Source organism: Erinaceus europaeus, unplaced genomic scaffold (genome assembly GCF_950295315.1).
Source record: "Erinaceus europaeus unplaced genomic scaffold, mEriEur2.1 scaffold_1056, whole genome shotgun sequence".
Taxonomy (NCBI): domain Eukaryota; kingdom Metazoa; phylum Chordata; class Mammalia; order Eulipotyphla; family Erinaceidae; genus Erinaceus; species Erinaceus europaeus.
In genome coordinates this window covers 2,038-27,173 of record NW_026648058.1, presented here as the reverse complement: position 1 = coordinate 27,173, position 25,136 = coordinate 2,038, and the positions used below count along the sequence as shown (strand labels likewise).

At 41.9% G+C, this 25,136-nt stretch overlaps 1 pseudogene; it reads right to left on the bottom strand.

The window, feature by feature from the left end:
* Positions 1-13,856: 13,856 nt before the first annotated feature.
* Positions 13,857-23,585, bottom strand: LOC103118439 (nucleolin-like; annotated as a pseudogene).
* Between the last annotated feature and the right edge of the window lie 1,551 nt (positions 23,586-25,136).

Below are 25,136 nucleotides of genomic sequence, written 5' to 3'. Positions count from 1 at the left end.
TGTGATGCAGATATGTAATAGTATGAGAAATAGAAAACTTGTGAAACCAAGGAGCCAAATTACTTTTGTGTGGTGAAATAGAGCATTTTTGCTTAAACTGTTGCCATAGACTCAGTTAAAGGCAATGCAAAATGGGACGTACCGCAGATTTAATCCTAAAAAGCATGAACAGAATGTTTTTGCTGTCCCAGCTATATCTTGTCTAAGTGCAAATACTTTAAGTGAAAATATCTAGTAAAAAAAAATATATATTTGCAACACTTACGCCTGCAGACATGTAATGTGACCACTGTTTTGTGTTGACAGTATTGGTTTAAACAGTTCTTGTATTTGGAAGGAGTCTGATCCTTTCAAATAAATATGGTGTATATTGTTCTTATGGGATTATTTCAGTGGTGTAAATAAATATCTTTTTTTTTTCTTAAAATTTTTTGGCTACCTGCTTTATCTTATCCCAACTATTTTATATCTTGGTGAATCATAAAGCAAATGTGCTTGGTTTTTAAAAGTGTGTACATCACTGTTCATGCATTTAGAATTGAATTTAGCAGCTAGTTAGATATATTCAATTACTTACAATAAGTGCCATGTTTATAGAAAGGTAAACTTTTTTGTCTTCAGGGTTATTGCTGGGGCTTGGTGCCTACACTATGAATTCACTATTCCTGGTGGCCTTCTTTTCCTTTTTTTTTTTTTTTTTTAAATAGGATAGAGAGAAATTGAGAGAGGAGGGCAAGATTAGGGGGTGGAAAGATAGGCATCTGCAAACCTGCTTCACCATTTGTGAGGTGAGCCGCCTGCAGGTGAGGACCTGGGGGCTCGAACTAGGATCCTTGCCCGGGTCCTTGCTCTTCGTACTATGTGTGCTTAACTCAGTGCATAACCACCCAGCCCCAACTATTTTCCTTATGGCAGGTTATTATACAGTTATCCAGTATGGAAGAGTTGAATAGCCTTTAGATAATTTAAGTGGTTCAACTAAAAATGTATATCTTAATTATGAGGGTAAATTTAAATATCTAAATATGAAATTTAACATTTTAGAATATTTACTTCATTGGTACATTTCCAACTCTAAAAGGCACTTATTATTCCAAGTAGGCAGGGAGATCTTAAAGATGAACACTTAAAGTCATTTAAAATGGCAGAAAAGAACAGGCATTTTCTAAATCTATATAACCTAGCATTTAAAGATTAGCAATGCTCACGAAGCCAAGCAGGATTTTTGAAAAGTATTTCCTGCCATTAGGTGGTGCCCAAACCAAAGTTTATTAGCTAGTATGCTAAATTAAGCAATTGGAGAACATTGTCACTGTCAGCTTGAGATGTTCTTGTGTGATTAATACTCTAGTAGATTTTGGGAGTTCCAGTTTGTTTTCTGCATTTCATGATTGATTGAACAAATCCCTCTAGCTGTCTAATTATGCTTGTGGCACACAGCAAAGCCAGATGACTAAATTTGGGTGCATTTGATGTATGTGCCCCGGACTTTCAAACAATATCTACTGTATTTAAAATCTGCAGAGTGCCATTCAATCTTGAGTTTAGAGGGCAACTGGAAATCGAGCAGTCCCTTGGTTTCTTCAGGAAAAATCAGTCATTGGACTCAAGATGGCTGTGGTATTCATTTAGTTGGAAAGGCAGAGAGCAGATAAGTAGGTCATTAATAAGACAGCAACAGGACAAGTTCTAACTTCAAACTAAAACTTAACTTTTTTTGGGGGTGGAGATAGCATAGGGCTGGGAAGAAATGTATGCAAATGTATGTAATTTCTTAGGCTGTGTCTTGATTTATTTTAAAAATGACAGTTGGGTGGACTGAGGAGATAACATACTGGTTCTGCAAATACTTTCATGTCTGAGATTCTCAAGTCCCAGGTTCATTCCCCAGCACCACCATAAGCTCAGAGCTCAGCAATGCTCTGTCCTCTCTCTCTTTCATCCAAAAATAAAATATTAAAAAAATAAAATTATGGTTTTCAAAATAATAAAACATGACTAATGAATAAACAGTTGAGGGTTTTTCATCAGTTATCAACAGTAGTTTCAAAGATAAAATGTTTGGCTTCCCCTCTATTAAACAACACATACCATTAAATATTACTAGCTGTGACAGCAACTAAAGTAGTATCTCTGAGTGTTAATTGCTTAGATGTTTATATAAAGATATCCTAGTTTTTGGAATTATTTTGGCACATTTACCTGGGTCTTGATAGGAATGCTAAGTACTTTAGAGTTTAAGAGTTTAAGGAGAAAGGTTTGGAGATTGGTTTGTTAGATTTGTTAAAGACTTCTGAGAAAGTAAAGCTTTATAATAACTAGAACAGGGAGTGGGGCAATAGCGCAGCAGGTTAAGTGCAGGTGGTGCAAAGCGCAAAAACTGGTGTAAGGATCCCAGTTTGAGCCCCTGGCTCCCCACCTGCAGGGGAGTCGCTTCACAAGCCGTGAGGCAGGTCTGCAGGTGTCTCTGTCTTCTCCCCTCCTCTCTCTATTTCTCTCTGTCCTATCCAACAACAATGACATCAGTAACAACAACATTAATTACAACAAGGGCAACAAAAGGGAATAAATATTTTTAAAAATCTTAAAATAGTGGTCTGGGAGGTGGCGCAGTGGGTAAAGTGTTGGTCTCTCAGGCATGAGGTCCTGAGTTCAATCCTTGGCAGCACATGTACCGGAGTGATGTCTGGTTCTTTTTCTCTTTCCTATCCCTCTCAATAAATAAAATATTTTTTAAAAAGTCTTAAAATAAGAAAGTTCTTTAAAAAATAACTGGAACATTTGTCTTTGGGCCTTAAAGGTGTCAGGTAAACAAGGTTCCATATAGAGTGTAAAATTGTGAGAATCTGTTGTGATGCAGTATACCGGCCAACCATAGAAGTCTGGACACAGCGCTTGGCTGACGTCAGCCTTGGTGACAGAGCATACAGTGATCTGTGCAAATGCACAGTGAACTGTGGGTAGATCCGGTCTGTGCAAATGCACACAGCACTGAATAGACTTAAAAGTACCGCCAGCCAGAAGTCAGCTCTTTTTTTTTTGGCTGCTGCTTCTGGTTGGCTGAGGTTGTTCAAGGTGCCTGCCAGGGCTCTTTCTCCTGGGAACTGAACACGTGTGACTCAGCTAGCCAGTAAACTTTAAGACTCCTCTACAACCCTGAGTAACCTATACCTCAGCTGATAATAGTTTATTTCATGGGACTGAACTTTTCATAACTACTCATGGACTTTATGGACCTAGCATATTCTTTTTCTTTTTTTTAAATATTCCCTTTTGTTGCCTTTGTTGTTTTATTGCTGTAGTTATTATTGTTATTCTTGATGTCATTGTTGTTGAATAGGACAGAGAGAAATGGAGAGAGGAGGGGAAGATGGGGGGGAGAGAAAGATAGATACCTGCAGACCTGCTTTACCGCCTGTGAAGTGACCCCCCTGCAGGTGGGGAGCAGGGGGCTCGAACTGTGACCCTTATGCCAGTCCTTGAGCTTGGTGCTACCTGCATTTAATCTGCTGTGCTACCACCTGACTCCCTGACCTAGCGTATTCTTTTTTTTTTTTTTTTAATATTTATTCCCTTTAGTTGCCCTTTTTTTTAAAAATTGTTGTACCTATTATTGATGTCATTGTTGGATAGGACAGAGAGAAATGGAGAGAGGAGGGGAAGACAGGGAAAGAGAAAGACAGACACCTGCAGACCTGCTTCACCACCTGTGAAGTGACTCCCCTGCAGGTGGGGAGCCTGGGGCTTGAACTGGGATCCTTACACCGTTTCATGCACTTCGTGCCATGTGTGCTTAACCCACTGTGCTACCGCCCGACTCCCCCTAGCGTATTCTTAACCCACTGTGCTACTGCCTGACTCCCACCTAGCATATTCTTTTTTTCCCCCTTTTGTTGCCCTTGTTGTTTTATTGTTGTTGTAATTATTGTTGTTGTTGATGTCATTGTTGTTGGATAGGATAGATAGAAATGGAGAGAGAAAGGGAAGACAGACACCTACAGACCTGCCTCACTGCCTGTGAATTGACCCCCTGCAGGCGGGAAGCTGGGGGCTTAAACCGGGATCCTTACGCAGGTCCTTGCACTTTGTACCTCATATGCTTAACCGGCTGCGCTACTGCCTGTCCCCTACCTAGCATAGTCTTAACCCCTGCTGATAATTGCTTATTGCAGTACCTAAAATAATGTACCATACCTCTGTACTGCCCTAATAAAACCTTGATTCCTTTAAACATACTTCAAGCCATCTCTCAGCCAAATCCACTATGTGCCGCAGCCAAAGCCCTTTTTAATTTTCCAAAGCCCTTTTTAATTTTTATTTACAACAAGAATCTATCACACTGATAACAATAACAACTTTGGAACTAAATGATCAATTCTGACAAGCTAGGTGAAAATGCTAACTGATCTAGTAAAGTATTACTTATTAAAACACTGACTTCTGAAAAAGCTTTTTTAAAAATTTGAACCTGGGGGTGTGGGTGGTGGTGAACTTAGTTGCATGCACATATTACAGTACACAAGGGCCTTGGTCCCTACATGAGGGGGTAAGTTTAATGAGGAGTGAAGCAGTTTTACAGGTGTCTCTCTCCTCCTTTCTATCTCCCCCTTCCCTCTTGATTTCTCTTTCTATCCAATAAATAAATATAAAAATTTGAACCTATGATTTGTAAGACCCTTGATAAATAGGGGGAACACAGTTCTTAGAAATATAAAAACAAGAATTACTAAAGTGTTAGCAGTATTTCCATATATTGATACTGGCTGTGCTGGACAGAGTATACTTTGTCATATGAAATGCCAAACATTTGACATTCCAGAAATATATTATTAAAATGAGGTGAACAGGTTTTTACAAATCTCCATTAATCCTCTTTCTAGTTCCTAATTCCCCAGAGCAGTTTTGATTGCTATCACTGCTTATTATATAATATATGAGAATAGCTATAGTTTCCCAACTGGGGCTTGAAGAAGAGTTAAATTATTTTTCAGAAAATATACAGGGCTTGAATCCTTCCTTACCAGTGGTGGAACTCTCATAAGTCTCTTTTAACTCTGAATGTTAACTCTTTTAAAAAGCACCAATACTAACACCTGTTTCCTGCATTAGCTGTTGGTGAAGGTCAAATAAGACAGTTCCTGTGTAAGTTCCTAGAAACAGCAAAGGCTCATATGAATGTTACATGTTGATAAAATTGATTTGCAGTGTATGGTTGTCATTGAGCTATGGATTATGTTTGAAATTATAGTTACAAGCAGTGCAGTACTTAAAGGAAAATCTAAAAAAAAAAAGTACCTTGGTTTTCACAAAGTTCTAAACAATTGAGCAAAGTAGAAGAATGACACACTTCTTACGATCTAGATGTTTATATAAATGTGCAAATGCTTTTGAGTCTGCAAATGCCAGAGAATAATGGCCTGGATGGTAGAACTGCCCTCCTACCCAATATTTGAAACTTTAGTGGTATTATAATACATCTTATAGAGTAGAATATTAACATTATTCTGATCTTCTAACATTGGGAACCAGCTATTTGCTGATAGAAGCATGCTAACTTTGCCATGCCATGCAAACAAGAGCTCATTGCTTTATGCATTTATGCATTTCTTCTCTTTTTTTAAAAATAATTTTTTTAAAGAATTTATTAATGAGAAAGATAGGAGGAGAGAGAGAGAGAGAAAGAACCAGACATCACTCTGTTACATGTGCTGCCTGGGATTGACCTCAGGACCTTATGCTTGAGAGTCCAATGCTTTATCCACTGTGCCACCTCCCAGACCACTTAAAAATAATTTTATTAGTGGTTTAATAATGATTAACAAGATTATAATATAACAGGGGTGTTGTCGGGTTGCATCGCGGGGGAGAGAACTCGACCAGAGCCAACCTGGGCTGCTTCTTACTAAGCAACGCGGGAGAGGGACCAGGAACTCTTGGCTGAGCGGAACGCAATGCAATTTTTTTTTATTGATCAGAGAAAACACATATCTTATGAAACGGAAGTGGCAGGTCGGAAAAGGAAATAGCTAGGAGGGGGGTGGAGAGAAAAAAGCACGAAGGTAGCAAGCTCCCATAGCAGCTGTTGCGAAGGTTCTAACCAGTGGGGATTAAACCAATACCCTGCAGGCAGGGCGGGTCTCAAGCAAAACAATGATTATGTAAATAGACCACAGCATCAAGCAATGCAGCATGGAGCAGGGGGGAACTGGCATAATGCCCAACAGGGTACAATTCCATACAATTCCCACCACCAGAGTTCTGTGTCCCATTCCCTCCATGGGAAGTTTTGCTATTCTTGAGAGTATGGACCAAAGATATTTATGGGGTGCAGAAAATGGAAGCTCTGGCTTCTATAATTGCTTCTCTGCTGGACATGGACATTGATCGTTCCACCCACACTCCCAGCTTGTTTCTAGCTTTCCCTTGTGGGCAGGGCTTTGAGGATGTGAGGTTCTAGGATTCATTGGTGAGGTTGTCTGCCCAGGAAAGTCAGGACGGCAGCATGGTAGCATCTGCAACTTGGTGGCAAGATATAAAGCAGGACAAATAATTTAATCATCAGGGACCCAAAGGTAGGAATAGAGCAGATGAAACTAGAGGTATTCATATGGAAAGAAGCTAGGAAGTCAATAGGTATGTTCCAAAGGCCCACAATTTTATTAATTTTTGCCTGAGCCTGATAGCATGCAGGTGGACTAAAAGTATTGTCTGGGAAGATGGTGTCAGAGTTGGAAATAGTACTAGAAAGCTGGATTAGGGCAGAGGGTAGCTCCCAAATATGAGGAAAATATATAAATGCCATTGTTAACCCCATTGATCTTTCCTAGGGCTCATATGTATTCCTATTTAGCACAGGAGCCTGTGTAACCTCTGAGCCCCTATTAATCTAAGCTCGAAGTCCATGGTCATAGGTAGGAACATTCTAGGCTGCACTCATTTCAGGACCAGTCTTCCTCAATTAGCAGAGTAGGTTGATTTAGCCTCTCTTCAGAGAGTGGGGCAGGTCCATAAGAGGGCTTATGATGACCAGGGATGGTAGGGAGAGGGATCTATTAGAGACCTAGGCCCATCATATCTGTGTGGGAATCCAAGGATTCCCTGACTAAAGCCTGAGATGATGGGGTGGCCTGGTATTGGCCAAAAAGGCCATCATTAAAGTGTGCTCGTCTCTTGCCCTTACCCAGCTTTTGTAATCCATACATTATCTGACAAAGTTAGTCTTAAAGTGATTGAGGGAAGCGAAGTCGAGGGTAGGAAAGGGAGGGTGTCGAGGGTTAAGTAGTAAATATCGGATTAGGTACTTTGTGTCTTCTTTAGTGTTTGTTTTTTTTTTGCTAAATTTATTGAATCTAAGTCTACTCACAGCTAACTATTGAGCACTTTTAGTTTAAGGTTTATATTTTCCCCTAACTTATGGGTACATGTGTACATATATCCTGTCCCATGAAGGATAGATTTTCAGCTACACTGTACGGGGGTTGGTGGTGGTAGGGACACAGATCTTTGGTGGTGGGAATGGTGTTCATCTATACTCCTATTAACTTACAGTCTTATGTCAAGGGTAAACATTGAATGTCTCGAGTTCTTTAAATGCATAGATTTCAGTTATGAGTATATATTCCTTTATTTGAAACTTAATGTTTCAAATTTGTTAACTGATTGAATTCTGACACTGGGCTTAAATTGTTAAAGCATTTCTAATAATAACATTTTTTTTTTTAAATACTAAATCATTCTTCTGACCAAGTAGATCAGAAGCAACCGGTCCTGGCAGTACCTAAGATACAGTTATTTGTAAATAGGATTAAATGACATAAATAATAGTGAGATCTTATATGGTACAGTAAATTCTAACCATGGGATTTCCAAAGTAAATCAAGCTTCCAGATAATTTGGCTATTCTTCTTCTAGCATTTGCCCTTCTTCCGTAGCCAGTCAACAGCGTCAGTTTGAGCCTGATGTAAAGTTTCGAGACCTCCTTTGAATCTGGAGAGGTGGCAGTCATTGACTATGTGGGTCATAGTCTGTCTGTAGCTGCAGGGGCAGTTCGGGTGGTCTCTGGCTCCCCAGCGATGGAACATAGCGGCGCACCGGCCATGGCCTGTTCGATAGCGATTGAGGAGGGCCCATTATAATAATAATTATCTATTGCCATCTTAAACTCTTAAGTTAGCAAGGAACCTACCTCATCCTAGAACCTCTGGGACTTGCTTGTATTTCTTTTTTTTTTTTATTTAATATTTATTTATTCCCTTTTGTTGCCCTTGTTTTATTGTTGTAGTTATTATTGTTGTCATTATTGGATAGGACAGAGAGAAATGGAGAGAGGCGGGGAAGACAGAGAGGGGGAGAGAAAGATAAGACACCTGCCGACCTGCTTCACTGCTTGTGAAGTGACTCCCCTGCAGATGGGAAGCCGGGGACTCAAACCAGGATCCTTTAGCCGGTCCTTGCACTTTGTGCTACCTGCGCTTAATCCGTTGCTCTACTTCCTGACTCCTTTGCTTGTATTTCTTCATGCTTCTGTTCTTGATCTCCTACCATGTGATACTGCCTCTGCTTACCTCAACTAAATCAATGCACCCAGTGCCATCACATCACATTTCACTTTGAACTGTATCTAGAAATGCCAAGCCTGAGATGTCAACCCTCCAACTCCAATAATCTGGTGAGACCTTTCCTAACACATGAGATACTCAACTAGTTCCATTTCAAATGGTGCATTCCCTAACAAAGTTGTTTAATTTCTTATTTGATAGGACAGAGAAAAAAATCTCGAGAAGAGTAGGGAGATAGAGAGATAGAGGAAGAAAGACATGGAGTGCTGGGTGGTAGTGCACCTGGTTGAGTGCAAGGATCCAAGTTCAAACCCCCGCTCCCCACCTCAGGGGGATGTGTTATGAATGGTGAAGAAGGTCTACGCATGTCTTATCTTTCTCCCTTTCTCCCCCTTTCTCTCAATTTCTCTCTGTCCCATCAAGTATAATAGGAAAAAAAAAGGGGGGGGAATTGGAAAAAATGGCCACTGGGAGCAGTGCATTTGTAGTGCCAGTACCAAGCCCAGTGATAAGCCTGGTGGCAATAAAAAAAAAATAAAAAAGCAGGACAGAAGGAAGGAAGAAGGGAGGGAGGGAAGAAAAACTTTGAGCACTACTTTACTGCCATAAAGCTTCCTCCCTGCAGGTGGGGACTGGGGAGTTAAACTCAGGTCCTTCCATGTGCAAGCTCAACCAGGCCCAACACTTTTTTTTTAAATCATCAAAATGTTATACTAAGGTAATTTTTTTTTTCTTGACTGACTTGGCAGAATAAACTGTGCAGAAAACATGCACTCCATACTTAACATGCTAATTAGTATTTATGATGATACATACCTCGGGCACTCTTTCTTCATCAGAGGTGAATCTGTGCCCTCACAGAGCTTTTATTTGAGTCAGGGATACTACAAAGAAGACAACCAGTAAGATAATTTTCAAGGAGAAGTGTTGTAAATATATAATATGATGGAAATGAGTGGGTTGGTAGAATTGGAGTGGTGTGATTCAACAGTTGCATGGGCTAATGTGGGAAGACCTGAGTAATAAGAAGTATCATTCAGAATATGTAGAGGGTTGTGGGCTGAGCTAGGGCAGGTGTAGGACCTGAAGGCAGGGACAAGGTAGCAGATTCAGGGACTTGTGGGAGGTAGGTGTGGCTAGTGAAATAGCACATTGCTTTGATGATATGTTCCAAACTCATGAGGATGGAGAGAGGGAGCATGAGTCAACAGGATGGGTTGGATTCTGCAGGTCACAGTAACCTGATAAATTCTAGTTGAACATACTAAGTAAAATGGGAAGAACCACTGGTAGACTATAATTGTGGGGGTCTGTTTGATGTCTGAATAGCCTTATTGAGATCTAATTTATACACTTAAAAATCCACCTGCTTTGAAGCATAGCATGTAGTTCAGTGGTTTTTTTAATGCATTTCTCTAGTTGTGCAGCAATTACCATGAGCCAGTTTTTGATTTGAGTTGTTTTCAGACCATTCTGGAGGCATGTGGTGGTGCATCCACTTGAGAACACATGTTACTGTGTGCAGAGACCAGGATTCAAGCCCTTGGTCCCCACCTGTAGCGGGGACTGGGTAGGGGGTAGCTTCACGAGTGGTGAAGCAGTGCCATTGGTCTCCTTCTCTCTCTTTCCCTCTCTCCTTCTCCTCTATCTCCCCTCCCCTCTTAATTTTTCTGTCCTATTAAAAAAATCACTCTGTTCAACTGCTTCCAAATGCTATCAGTCTATTGACAATTCATTTCCTTGAGACTTTCAGACTGAACATATAACTAAAATCTCCCTACTCTGGGGAGTTATCAACTGCCCTTAGACTCTAGAGGCTTCCCACAATTCCTTGTCACATGAGCTTCTCCAGTATGGCAGCTTTCCTTGTCAAAAGCAAAGTGTTTTATAGAACATAAAATAATCATGAGGCCACATCTTATATCACATTTGCCAAATCCTGTTAGAAGCAAGTAACTGGTCCCTCCCACACTTAGGAAGTAGATTACATTGAAGAGTGAACAACAGGAGATAGTATTGAAAATTAGCTTCTTTATGACCTGTCTGCTATAACCCTTGAGCCAATTCTGTGAAGTGGCTATAAAAATTTTCTATTTCACAGTATGGTTATGTAATTTCAAGTGTTGTGGCATCTGGCAACATAGTAAAGATTCAGTAAATGTCAGTGATCATCATGGTAATAACCGATGGATACCCTCATAAATGCTTACAATCTTCCTGAATTATGGAGGCTCTTGTGAGAACATTAGACTAGGGAGTTGGGTGGTGGTGCAGCGGGTTAAACGCAGGTGGCGCAAAGCAAGGACTGGCGTAAGGATCCTGATTCGAGCCCCCAGCTCCCCACTTGCAGGGGAGTCGCTTCACAAGTGGTGAAGCAGGTCTGCAGGTGTCTTTCTCCCCCCCCCATCTTCCCCTCCTCTCTCCATTTCTCCCTGTCCTATCCCAACAACGACAGCAATAATAACTACAACGGCAACAAAAGGGAATAAATAAATAAAATAAAGAACATTAGACTATGGTGTTTTGAACTTGAGTTTCTCAGAAAGTAACATGAAATCAGTGATCTATGTGGTGTGGAGAGGAAGACAATGACTAATGAAGCACATAATTTGGGAGTAATATCTAACGACATGGGAGTCTGGTGTTAGGTTGTCACTTAGTCAAGTATTGTCTGCTAAGATATCCATCTCTACTATGGACCTTGGTCAATGGTCTACATGCTTCTTGGCTACATCATCCTTTGTTATAAATTAATCTGGGGGTGTTCCTTCTTGTGTCCATAACTGCACTGAGTCCAGAAAAGTAGTGGAGCTAAAATCTTATGTAGAATCAGCTGCTTTGACAGAGGGTGAAGCAGAGACCAGGGAAGGCTCTGGAAGGCCCTCTATGTTCTCTCCATCTTGACATACCACACAACCTTACTTCTCTGCAGTTTTGGCACCTTGGGAGCCCCCTGAGAATGAGGCATGCATTTATTTTGCTTTTTCACATTCTTTCACATTTCCTTCAAAGGCTTATTTTCCCCTTCTTCAATTCTAGAGAACTTAATTTAGCTAGGCTGCAGAGTGACAGGGATTTTTGATCTATTCAATACCTCCTTATATTTATCCCCAAATGTATTGCTCGACTCCTTTATATTTTCCCTTTATTTGATAGGACAGAAAGAATTGAGAAGGGAAATAGGGAGGGGGATGAGAAAGAGAGACATTTGCAGCACTTGCTTCACCACTCAGGAAGCTTCCCTCCTGCAGCTGGAGACTGCAGGATTGAACGGTCCCTGTGCATGGTAATATGTGTGCTCTACCTGGTCTCTTGCCTGATTTCTGAGATTCCAAAACAAGTCACTTTGTTCTCTGATTTTCCCAAAGGCAACAAATGATTGAATAAGGGAAGAACCAGAGTTGCAAAGAAGTAGAAAGACATTGCTTAGTATTTCAGTATGTATTTGTATGAGCAATAGAGACCAGCTCTGGCATATGGAAGTGGCAGTGGTTGAACCCAGGGCTTCCAGGGCTTTTGGCATGCACGCCTTGTGCTCTAATATTGACTTAATCTCCTTGGCGTCATTTCAAAATTGTGAATCCACCACAAACAGCTTGTTTGACCTAGTAGGCACATAATAAGTATATCTGTGCTTGGGTCTACTACTAAGGACTAACTGCAGGTGAAGCTTTCTAAATATTTCCACATAAAGCTGTTAGGGATTTTTTCCCTTGGAAAAATGATTAATAGTCATTAATGAGCTCTTATCACAAAGATAAAGTCAGCTTTGCAGAAGTTTGTTTTCTTTCTTTTTTATTGTTATTGATGTCGTTAGATAGGACAGAGAGAAATGGAGAGAGGATGGGAAGACGGGGGGGAGGGGCGGAAAGATAGACACCTGCAGACCCGCTTGCTTCACTGCTTGTGAATGACTCCCCCTGCAGGTGGGGAGCTGGGGGCTGGAACCGGGATCCTTAAGTCGGTCCTTGTGCTTTGCCACACCTGTGCTTCACCTGCTACTGCCTAACTCCCTTATAGAAGTTTGTTTTCCCTTCACTTTCCCTGGATGTACCCAAGCCCTAAGACAAGAATTACTTAACTTTAAAATTATACTTAGTTTCACTCTGGAAAGACAGAAACAGATTAGGGGTATGAATTGACCATGTCCAGCAGAGAAGCAATTACAAAAGTCAGACCTCTACCTTTGTGTACCCCATAAAGAATTTTAGCTCATATTCCCAGAGGGGTAAATGTTAGGGAAAGATAATGATGACCAGAGAGCTCTGAACTCCAATTCCATCAGGACCCAGAGTGAGAAGACAGAAAAAAAAAAAAAAGGACACTCAGAAGTAGTAAGTGTAGGAAGAAAAGGCAGGACCATAGAAAAAATGGGCAAATATATATAAATATAGACAAATAGTAATAGAAATAATAGTCAGCCCATACCTGTGACCTTGGGGGAACTAATGCAGTTTCCAGTGGAGGGAATGTAGAAACAGAACTCTGGTGATGGGAAAGGCATAGAATTATACCCCAATTATTTTATAATTTTGTAAATCAATAATACATCACTAATATTTTTAAAAATTTCTTTATTGGGATTAATGGTTTACACTTGACAGTAAAATACAATAGTTTGTACATTTCTCAGTTTTCCACATAACAATTCAAAACTGACTAGGGCCTCCTCTGCCATCATGTTCCAGTATTTTTAAAAAGAAAAAAATTATACTCTGCTCTATGAATATTCATAGCAGCATTACTCACAGAAGTACCCCCACACCACCAAATAGAAACAACCCAAATGTCCATCAACTGGGGACTAGTGAAAGAAAATGTGCCACATTGTTGCAGTAGTCAGCAACTAAGAGCATGAAGCACTAGTGATGCTGCAGCAAAGTGAAAGAAGGAGGTCACCAAGGAGCGCACATTGCAGGCTTCCATTTATACAAAATCTGCAGGACAGGCAGATCTGTAGAAGCAGAAGGTAGATTTGTGGTTGCCTAGGGCTGTGGGGGAGAGGAAGAATGCCAGTGCTGGGGCAGTTGATGGCTGGGGTGGGGCTAGGCAGTGCTGACTTTCTTTTTGGAGGGCTGAAAATATTCTAAAATTGGTTTTGATGATGGATGCACAACTTTGCAAATATATTAAGTCTTTGAGAACTCGCAAAAGAGCTTACTTGGATAGTGCACTGCTTTGCCATGTACAAGACCCAGCTTTGAGCCTGGCCATCACCACACTAGAGTAAGCTTCTATGCTGTGGCCTCCCTCCCCCCCAAGAATTTAGGACTTCTAATTTGTCCTGAAGTTGTTGAAGCAAAATCATAACATTCTGCTTTCCTTTATGACCCCAGCGTAAAACAACAATGAAAAACCACCTATCTGTAGGAAAAAGCATGGTTTTGTACATGGGAAGAAACAATATAAATTCAAAACTTACAGTTGAGGATTAGCTCTATTGTGCATATCTTTAAAAAGTTTATATGACTATCCAGTCAAAACCAACAGGTGGTCTCCTGTGAAATGTTCTCTAGCAGGTTTCCAAGTAGACCTACAGGACTGTATACTGTCTTGGAATGTCCTCAGAAGGCTCTGTCATTGATCAGGTAAAAACCCAGAGTCCTGGGCCTGGGTGGTGGTGCACCTGGTCGAGCACACATATCACAATATGCAAGGACCAGAGTTCAAGCCCCCAGTCTCCACCTGCAAGGGGAAAGCTTTGCAAGTGGTGAATCAGTGTTGCAGGTGTCTCTCTGTCTCTCTCCCATCTCTACCACCCCTTTCCTTCTCAATTTACGGCTGACTCTATCCAATAAATAAATAAATATATTTAAAATAAAATAAAATAAAACAAAACTCAAGAGTCCTTTCTTTCTAATGGAAGAGAGGAAGTCAGGGATGGAAGAAACTACTCAAACTTCGTCTTCTTCCCTTGTGGCTTGTGGTCTCCACCACTGCCTCTGCCTCCCTGGAAGCCCTCTCGCCCTCCAAAGCCTCTTTGACTGCTGCCACCGAAACCACCTCTGCCACGACCCCCAAAGCTGCCTTCACCCTTTAGCTTGGCCCAGTCCAAAGTGACTTTCTTTCCATCAATTTCCCTATCTTCCATGGCCTCCTTGGCAGCTTTGACATCTTCCTAACTGTTGAAATCTACAAAGCCCAACCCTTTGGAGGACCCTGTCTCCTGACTGGTGACTATCCTCACCGTACAGAACCATCAGATGATTCCTTTAATGTCTCCTCTGTAGTTTTCCTCTGACAGACCCTTGACAGAGTTTTGGTTGGCTGGTTTCTTGCCCTGGGTCCCTGCAATTCCAACCTGATGGCTTTGCCCTTGATTTCCCTTTAAATTTAAAGGGAATTTAAAGCTTCTTTAAAGCATTTTCATTTGAAGCAAATTCTATAAATGCATACCTTTTGGATTTCCCATTTTGGTTCTGGGGTACTTTGATATTAGTTGCCTTCTCAGATACTTCCTGGAGAGTTTCTTCTGTTGTGCTGTAGGAAAGGTTACTCAAAACCAAAGTTTTGGACTCACCACTCCAGGTGCTGTTCTTTCCGCCTCTGTATTCTGGGTTTTGCCCCTTCTCTCCAGTGTAATACAGGGAAATGGATTGGCCATCTATCTCTGTTCCTTGTTTTTCTTCAAAGGTTTTCTCTACTTCAGCTTCCATCTTAAATCAACATAAGCCATCTCTTTACTCTTTCCATCTTTGCTGACTAGTGTGATGTCCACAGCATCTTCGAAGATGTCTTTCAATTCTTCCTGAATGAGTTTATAAGGCAGATTTTTAGCCAAAAGTGTTCTTGTGTCTCATTCCTTTAACATACCTTTTCTGCTATCCCTCTCCACTGGTTTTTCTAGTTTAATTTCATTGCCAAAGATTTTCAAACCAGTGAGTTCCAAGGCTTTTTCCTGGTCTTCAGCAGATTCCAAGTCCACATAGCCAAATTTCCTTCCGACATCCACAACAGCAATATCATTTTTAGCAAAAACATCGCTGATGCCAGTTTTTAATTCAGGAGCTGTTTTGTTGAAATTCAAATTTCCGACAAAGAGATTGAAAGATGTAGTTGGTTCTATGCCTTCTACTTTTTGTTTCTTTGCTTCAGGAGCTGCTTTTTGTTTGGCCACATTCTTCTTCTTCTTCTTCTGTTTTCCAGGTACTTCTTTCACAGGCTCTTCTTCCTCCTCTTCATCATCTTCACCATCGTCTTCCTCATCCTCATCATCCTCTTCCTCCTCCGCCACATCCTTGGTCTTCACAGGAGCAGCTTTGACAGCAGCCTTCTTCCCTTTTGGTGGTGTGGTCTCCATGGCCTCTTCTTTAGAGTCATCCTTATCCTCATCATCTTCGTCTTCCTCATCCTCTGAAGCTGGGGCAGCAAAACAACTGTTTTCTTCACAACTGGTTCAGGTTCTTCATCCTCATTTTCACTGTCTTCATCCTCCTCATTACTCTCTTCTTTCTTGGCCTTCTTACTGTTCTTTGCTCCCTTAGCAGGGGTCACCACATCTTTGGCAGGGGGGCCCTTCTTGCCAGGGGTCACTAAGGCTTTGGCTGGGGTAAGTGCTTTCTTGACTGGTGTGGCAACTGCACCTTTTTTTGCTGGAGAAGCCACTCTTTTCTTTGCTGTGGTTACCTTTTTGCCTTTTTTCTGAGGGATAACAACCTATTCTTCTCCACTGCTGCCATCTTCTTCATTTTCTGACATGTCCTCATCTTCACTATCTTCTTCTACCTACTTTGGGGGAGGAGCCATTTTCTTAGGCGCATCTTGATTCTTACCAGCCTTGGCGAGCTTCACCGTGACGGTGGCCTACAACGGGTGGAATGGGGCAGAGAAGCCCCAAAGAAACCAGATGATGTTGATGGCGGCTGCTGGCGCTGAAAAACCCAGAGCACGTACGTCTGGCTGCCAGCGAGCACTCAAGACTGAGGCTAAAGCCTGTGATCTTTTTCATTCTCTCTCTGCTTCCTTGCATTTCTCTTTATCTGGGTAAGGGGGGATTGAATTTTAAGGTTGAAGCAATCCATTGCATATGCTCCATACTATGGTTTATAATAAAAATTAAACCTTAGTATTTGAGTTGTAGTAGCTAATGATGGCTTCAATTTATAAAATTAGAAGAGTTAAGTTAAATGGGTGTGTGTGTGTGTGTGTGTGTGTGTGTGTGTGTGTTTGGACATCTTTGTGATTTGGCTGCACGAGGATGATTTTTTTTTTCCCCAGATAGAGGCAGACAGAAAGAAACCACAACACCAAAATCTCCTCCAGTACTGTGGGACCAGGCTCCAATCTTGATCACACACATGACAAGTAGTACACTATTTTAAGTGAGCTTTCTTGCTAGTCTGATGTAAACTCTTCCATTATTTAAATGTGAAGTTTCCCCTTGTGCAGACTTGGAACAGAATGTAAACTCATTAGTTCTTTGTTGTACCTACCTCTCTCTCTCTTTTTCATTTCTTTTCCTTCCCCCTCCCTTTCTTCTCCTCCTTTCTTTCCCTCCCCCCTCCCTTTCTCCTCCCTCCTTCCCCCCACCCCTCACCCCCCACCCCAGGGTTATTGCCTGGGTTTGGTGATTGCATTACCAATCCACCACTCCTGGCAGCCATTTTTTTCCTTTTTTTTAAAAAAATTTTTTTTTTTTGCTTGATAGGATAGAAAAATTGAGAAAGGGTGAGGAGGAGGTAGGGAAGGGGAGAAAAGAGACACTTTCAGCCCTACTCAGTGTTCTTGAAGCTTCCCCCTCTAGGTGGGATGTGGGCCTTGAACTCAAATCCTTGCTCATAATATTGTGTGAATGCCCTACTGCCTAGTCCCCATGTACCCACCTTTTGAGGGTCAGTATTTCTTCCTTTATAAAAAATATTTTTATTTATTCATTACTGGACGGAGACAGAAATTGAGAGGTGAAGGGGAGATAGAGACAGCTATAGCCCTGTTTCACCACTCATGAAGCTTTCCCCCTGCAGGTGGGGACCAAGGACTTGAACCTGGGCCCTTGAGCACTGTAACATGTGTGCTTAACCAAATGCACTATCACCTGGCCCTGGGTCAGTGCTTCTTCCTTGTCTTGCTCTTATCCAGTTAAGTCTGGAAATTTGCAAAATTAGAATGACTTGGACTTCATTTTCAGAATTTGTGTGAATAAAAGACAAGAGCAAAATTGTTTGGGTGAAGATGGTGACTTTACCTGATCCAGTCACCCCCATTTTGTTTCTTCTTTCTCCCTCTTCTTAGTCTGTGCTCTTCTAGGAGAAAGAAGGGCTGCCTAATGACAGGTAGCTGGGTGAAGAGTCAGCAGTAAAAAAAAAAAAAAAAAAAAAAAACACCAAAACTTCAATGGAGGGGCCAGCCTGTTCTCAGTCTCCACCTCTTAACAATAATACAATAACATTTTTGCATGATTAAGTCTGCACAACTTGTTTCAAAACATTACCCTGCAAAGCCGGAATTGCCGGTCAAGCAAGGTCCTCATGAAAAAGCCAGGCTTATAAGAGAACAGATCATACCTTGGATGAGCACACGCGAGCAGCCCATAGATGCACACCGGCTGGCAGCACATCAGATCTAGCAGGTTCTGCATCCAAGAAGCCAGGGCTTGTAGGTCAGAGCAAATCAGTGCATTTGAAGACTCAATAACCACCTTCAGAAAGTCATATCCTTTAAGGATTCCTGTGAGGCTGCCCAGCACTCCTCCCCTCACCCTCTCCAGAAAGTGCAGGGATGGGGTGGACCATCCTGAGTGTATCCCCGCCTCATCTAAGGATCTGGTTTGTACTTGAATGGGAGGCTGGAAGAGGGCATGGCACAGCAAGTCATGGTTTTGCTTATTATTATTATTATTTTTTAAGAAAAGCAATTTTGTGTTCTAGTTCCTAGAATAGCATTAGGCTAACTAAGGACTTCTGGAATGCTCTGGGACTGTTTTTAATTGATGGAAATTATACCAAATTAGCATTAATTTTTATGGGTAAATGGAAACATCTAAAGTGTACAAAAACAGTTCTCTTGAATAATTTAAACATAATCTCCACTGAATGTACTACTTCGCATACTCTTTCCTCAAAGATTCAATTCTTGGAAATGAAAATCATGAGACTTGGGTGGGAGAAACAGCATAATGGTTCTGCAAAAGACTTTCATGTCTGAGGCTCCAAGGCCCCATGTTCAGTTCCATATACCATATACTAGAGCTGAGGAATGCTCAGAAAAAAAAAAAAAGTCTCCATGGAGGAGATAACATAATGGTTTTACAAGAGATTCTCATGTCTGAGCCTCTGAAGTTCAAGGTTCAGTCCCCCCTCATTACTATAATCTAGAGTCGAGCAATGCTCTGGGGGAAAAAGAAAAGAAAGAAAAAAAAATACTTCAGTGAAAAATAAGGGAAATATTTTGTTTCTTTCGCTTTGTTTTCCCTTCATGCAGGCATGCAAGTCAACTGATTGGTTCTCTCAGAACTGGGTGGGCCCAAGAATCAGATACCAAGGGTCCTAGGACCCTGATAATCCCCAAAGTTAAGGATGTTTTATTAAAAATATAGGAGGGCCAATGAAATAGCTCAGTTGGATAATGTGCTGCTTTGCCATATGCATGACCCTGGTTTGAACCCAGACCCTACCACACTGCAGGAAGCTTTGGTGCTGTGATCTTTTTCACTCTCTTTCTGATTCTTTGTCTTTCAAAAAAAAAAAAAAAGTGGGCTACTGTGGCCCACTGGGTTGAGCACATACTTTATGTTCTAGGATCCAGATTCAAGCCCTGGCCCACAGCTGCAGTGAGTAGCTTCAAAAGCAGTACTGCAGGTGTCTCTCTGTCTCCCTCCCTTTCCTTAACTTCTTGATTTCTCTCTGTTCTATTCAACAACAATGGCAGCAGCAACAACAATAATAACAATGATAAGACAACAAGGGCAATAAAAGGGAAAAGGTGGCCTCCAGGAGTAGTGGATTTGTAGTGTGAGCCCCAGCAATAACCCTGGAGGCAAAAAAAAAAAAAAGGAGATCATTGTCAGGCAAAGCTGTTATTACTGCAAGTAAGTATCACCCAGGTGTGCACTAGAATTAGAGGTGAGAGGTAGCCACAAATTCTCCCTTACAGTTCTGAGAAGGAATCAATCTTTTCTACAACTTTATCTTAGACGTCAAAACTTTCAAACTGAGATAGATTTTGGTTGTGGAAAGCCTCCATCCTGCTTTGTGGTTCCTTGTTGCATTAGCCTTAGCAATCTAATATGTTAGTATTCATTGAGAGTCTGTGAGATTTGTATGTAGTACAAAATTTTTTGTATGTAGTACAAATTTGTATGTAGTACAAACTTTTCTTCAACCCAGCCCTTTGAGGTAGATAAGATGACTGTTCCTAGTTTATGGCCAAGAATTGGAATTTGGAATAGAGAAATAACTTGTTGAGATCATATGGGCCAAAATGATGGTCAGCATATTATTTGTTGTTTTGTTTGTTTTAAGAGAGAAGGTAGAGACAGAGTAAAAGAGACCACAGTTCCTAAGCTTCCTTCAGTGTGCTGGGTGCTGGGCTTAAACCTGGGTCATGCACATGGCAAAACAGCTCACTATCCAAACTATTTTGCCAGCCCCAAATGATGGTCAGCAGATTCCTAACCACTACACATACATGTTAGCTCTGATTGCCCATCCAAAAGATAGGGAGTTATAAATCATTAGCTTTGACTAGATTCTCTCTATGCTGCAGATAGATATTCCAATTATGAAAAGTAAGTCATGGTAGAGCCCAAGCTTGAGAACTCAGGACCCATATTTTTTTTTTTTTTTTTTTTGCCTCCAAAGTTATCTCTGGGGCTCAGTGTCAGCACTATGAATCCACTGCTCCTGGAGGCCATTTTTTCCAATTTTTTTTTTTTAAATTGGATAGGACAGAGAGGAATTGAGAGAGAAGAAGATAGAGAGGGGGGAAAGAAAGATAGACACCTGCAGAGCTACTTTACCGCTTGAGAAGTGACACCCCCCCCTGCAGGTAGGGACTGGGGGCTTGAACCTGGGTCCTTGTGCATGGTAATGTGTGCACTTAACTGAGTGCACCAGTGCCTGGCCCCCTCTTTTCATTTTTTCTTCTTTCTCCTACTCCCATATTTAGCTTCATTTGAAAGGAGCTTTCTGCTGGATCCCAAACCTCACTTTCTTTCTGTCTTCATACTTGTGCTCACATTATTCCTCTCCAGCCTTCCTTCCTCCCTTCCTACTATTTATTTATTTATTTATTTATTTATGGTGCCTGAATCCATAGCAAGGACCCTATTTATAGGAGTATGCTCTGTTCTACAGTGTTTCATCTCTGCCCCCTTCTTCTTGGTTTATAGTTAATTAGTTAATCATTTTAGTGGAGTACTGCTCAGCTGTCTTATGATGGTGCTGGGGATTGAATCTGGGACCTCAGAGCCTCAGGCAAGAAAGTCTTTTTGTATAACCTGCATGTTATGTGCCCAGCCCTCCTCTTAATTCTTTCTTTTTAAAAAAAATAATATTTATTTATTTATTCCCTTTTGTTGCCCTTGTTGTTTTATTGTTGTAGTTAATGTCATCGTTGTTGGATAGGACAGAAATGGAGAGAGGGGGGGAGTACAGAGAGAGGGAGAGAAAGAGATACCTGCAGACCTGCTTCACCACCTGTGAAGTGACTCCCCTGCAGGTGGGGAGCCTGGGGCTTGAACTGGGATCCTTACGCTGGTTCTTGCACTTGGTGCCACCTGTGCTTAACCTGCTGCACTACCACCCAACTCCCCCTCCTCTTAATTCTTAAAGTTATAGTACTTTCTATTGCCTCTGTAGCAAATCACTATACATCTAGCAGTTGAAGGTCAGCTGTCTAGGCTGGGCTTGGCTGGCAGAGTGCCCGAGAGAAGATGGGAAGACACAGCTTTCTGAGTTGCGACTGGGAGGTTTGTCTTGAACACGTCCCAGATGTTCATGACATGGCTCCTTGATGACATGACCTTAGAAAAGAAGCCACAATGAACAGTTGTTGCACCCTTGTTAGGGGACCAGGATGTTTGCTGGGGTCGGTGTGCAGATGAGCCTACCTTTTATCTTTCCAATGACTCAGTTCCTTTTTTTTTTTTTTGCCTCCAGGGTTATCACTCGGGCTCAGTGCCTGCACTACGAATCCATTGCTTCTTGGAGTGGATTTTTTCCCCATTGTTGTTGTTATTATTATTGCCGTTATTATTATTGTTGTTGTTATTGTTGGATAGGACAGAGAGAAATCAAGAGAGGAGGGGAAGACAGAGAGGAGAAGAGAAAGATAGACACCTGGATGTTGGGTAGTAGGCCAAGCTCCCCCTGGCTTCTGCTTAACCAAGCACTGGTATGCCTGTATAGGGATTGGTTTGATCCCATTCAAAGCGGTCTATTTACATAAATCACTTTTACATTTACATAAAGCACCACACTTCCTCCAAGGCATTAGTGGTTCAGTGGTAGAATTCTCGCCTGCTCCGCCCCCTCTCCTTGTCACACCCTGATTTTCACCGGTCACTTTTCTCTCCATCCTCTCTACGTCACATCCTGTTTACACCCTACTTGGAAAGTATATAAGAACAACATTGTTCCTTTTGGTAGTGGTAAGTTGAAGTTGTAGTGTTAGGTTTAGTCTAGCTTGGTATAGATTGCGCTGCGTCCTGCATGAATAAAGAGATATTGCGTACAGCTCAACCATGAGTCCCTGGTCATCTGTCTCCTCTTGTGAAGCCAGCCCGACACCTGAAGACCTGCTTCACCGCTTGTGAAGCGACCCTCTCCCAATGCAGGTGGGGAGCTAAGGGCTCGAAACAGGATCCTTACGCTGGTCCTTGTACTTTGCACTATGTGCGCTTAACCTGTCCCGCCCCGCCCCCGACTTCAGTTCCTTTTATCTACCCAGCCTGCCTAGTGGTGGAAGCATCGTCAATCAATTTGTAGGGAAAGTGAGGAAATAGAGCCACAAGGAGGTAAATAGAGCTGGAACTAGAGGAGATGGATCTAAGCTGGTTCTCTGCTCAGTGTCAGCCAGTTCCAAACCCCATGATCTGAACCTGCCAGATTTGCTCTGTCACACCTCACCTCTTCTCACCTCACCTCACCCCACCCCACCCCACCTCACCTCACCTCACCTCACCTCACCTCACCTCACCTCACCTCACCTCATCTCACCTCATGTCATCTTTTTAAATTTTTATTTATAAAATGGAAGTATTGACAAGACCATAGGATAAGAGGGGTACATTTCCACACAGTTCCCATCACCAGAACTCCATATCCCATCCCCTCCCTTGATAGCTTTCTTATTCTTTATCCCTCTGAGAGTATAGACCCAGGATCATTATGAGGTGCAGAAGGTGGAAGGTCTAGCTTCTGTAATTACTTTTCCACTGAACATGGGCATTAACAGGTTGATCCATACTCCCAGCCTGTCTCTCTCTTTCCCTAGTGGGGCAGGGCTATGGGAAGGTGGGTCCTAGGACACATTTGTGGGGTGATCTGCCCAGGGAAGTCAGATTGGCATCACGGTAGCATCTCGAACCTGGTGGCTGAAAAAGAGTTGAATGTAAAATGTTAATTCCCTAATAAAGAAATAATAATAAAAAAGAGCTAATAAAAAAAACCCCAGAGATTCCTGATGACAACTTTTTCAGATCCCAGTGGAATTGGGGTTCAGGGTTCTCTAGTCATTTTCCCTTGACATTTCCCCCCTCTGGGAGTATGGATCAAAAATTTTGGAAAGTGCAGATGAAAGTATTATGACTTCTGTGGTTGCTTCTCTGCTAGACATGGACATTGGCCAATAGATCCTTAACCCCAGCCTTTCTCTTTCTTTATTAAGGTAGGCATTGCCATATATATATATATATATATATATATATATATATATATATATATATATATATATATTTGTTTCCACATATTCTGTTCACCTGGAGTTCACACTTTATGATGTTCTGTCTGACCCATGGGACTTGGTGGAATTCCCCATAGAGTTCCAGGAAGCAGAGCTTACCTCCTTGCCAGTGGAATGCCCAGCCATACCTGCAAATGTTCCAATCTCTTCATTTTGAAGGTTTCCTCACCCTGCCCTGCTCTCCAAACCAAGAGCAGCCAAAGGGGGGAAATTTCTACTCATCTAGTCCTTTTCCAACTTCTCTCTCCTTCCTGTACAACTTCCTTATAGAAAAGCTTCTGTGTATGGAAGCAGAAAGACAAGAAATGTGGTCTGTACCTTAGGAAAACCTCAATTATGTAAATCAACCAAATATTCTCAATAAAGTAATAATTAATTTGAAGTAAGTACCATGAAAAAGTATTCTAGAAGCACAGAGTAAACCTGGAAGATTTTGTGGATATAGTGACCTATGAGTGTGATCGATGCCTGGGGAAGGATGGGGTAGTATGCAAAAGTTAGCAGCTGAGGCAGCAAATGTCCCGGATTCAATCCTAGCACCGCCATAAGCCAGAGCTGAGCAGAACTGCCTCTGTGGGTCTCAACTAAACCAGTGCTATGGTGATCACCCTGCCAAGGTATGCTGCTACTGACATTTTGATGCAGATTGTCCAGAGTCAGGGAATCTTTGGATTCCCCCACAGGTACTATGGGCCTAGACCTCTAACAGATCCTTCTCTCTTATCATCACCAGTCACTTCCATCAGGAATCTCATTAAGAAGCCCTTTTATGGGCCTCTTGAGGACCTTACCTTGACTGTAAATCAGCAATGGTAAGGATTGCCCCACTCTCCAAAGGGAGGCTGGGTCAGCCTACTCAGCCACTCGATGAAGATTTGTCCTGAAGTGAGTGCAGCCTAGAGTGTTCCCAGCTGTGACCATGAGCTGTCAGCTCAGACTGACAGGGACTTGGAGGTTACACAGGCTCCTGCATTAAATCCACCAAGTTGCAGATGCTACTATGACACCATCCTGACTTCTCTGGGCAGATGACCTCACTCATGTGTCCCAAAGTCTCACTTCTCCAGAGTCCTGCCCCACCAAGGAAGGACAGAAACAGGCTGGGGGTATGGATTAAAGTACCAGTGCCCATGTTCAGCAGAGAAGCAATTGCAGAAGCCGGAACTCCTACCTTCTACACCCCAAAAAGAAATTTGGCCCATACTCCCAGAGGGGTAAATTGTAGGGGAAGATGACAGTAGGGTTCTGAAACCCAGTTCCGCAGGTAAGCAAAGCGTCTGTCACCGGGAATCTTGTTTTATACCATCACTGAATGGGACGACAATCTGGAAAGCACCAGAGGAAGTCAGGCACTATTTCTGTTATCTGAGCGAGAAGAGGGAAAAAAAGGAAGGACACTTAGAAGTAGTAATAGGAATCTGGTGGCTGAAAAGAGAGTTAACATATAAAGCCAAACCAATTGTTGACTAATCATGAACCTAAAAACTGGAATAGTGCAGATGAAGAGTTTCGGGGGGGGTCTCCATTTTGTAGATAGCTAGTAGGCCTACTCATCTGTTGTTGGACACCTGGGTTGCTTCTAGGTTTTGGCTATTACAAATTGTGCTGCTAAGAACATATGTGTACACAGATCCTTTTGGATGGGTTTTTTGGGTTCTTTAGGATATATCCTCCAGA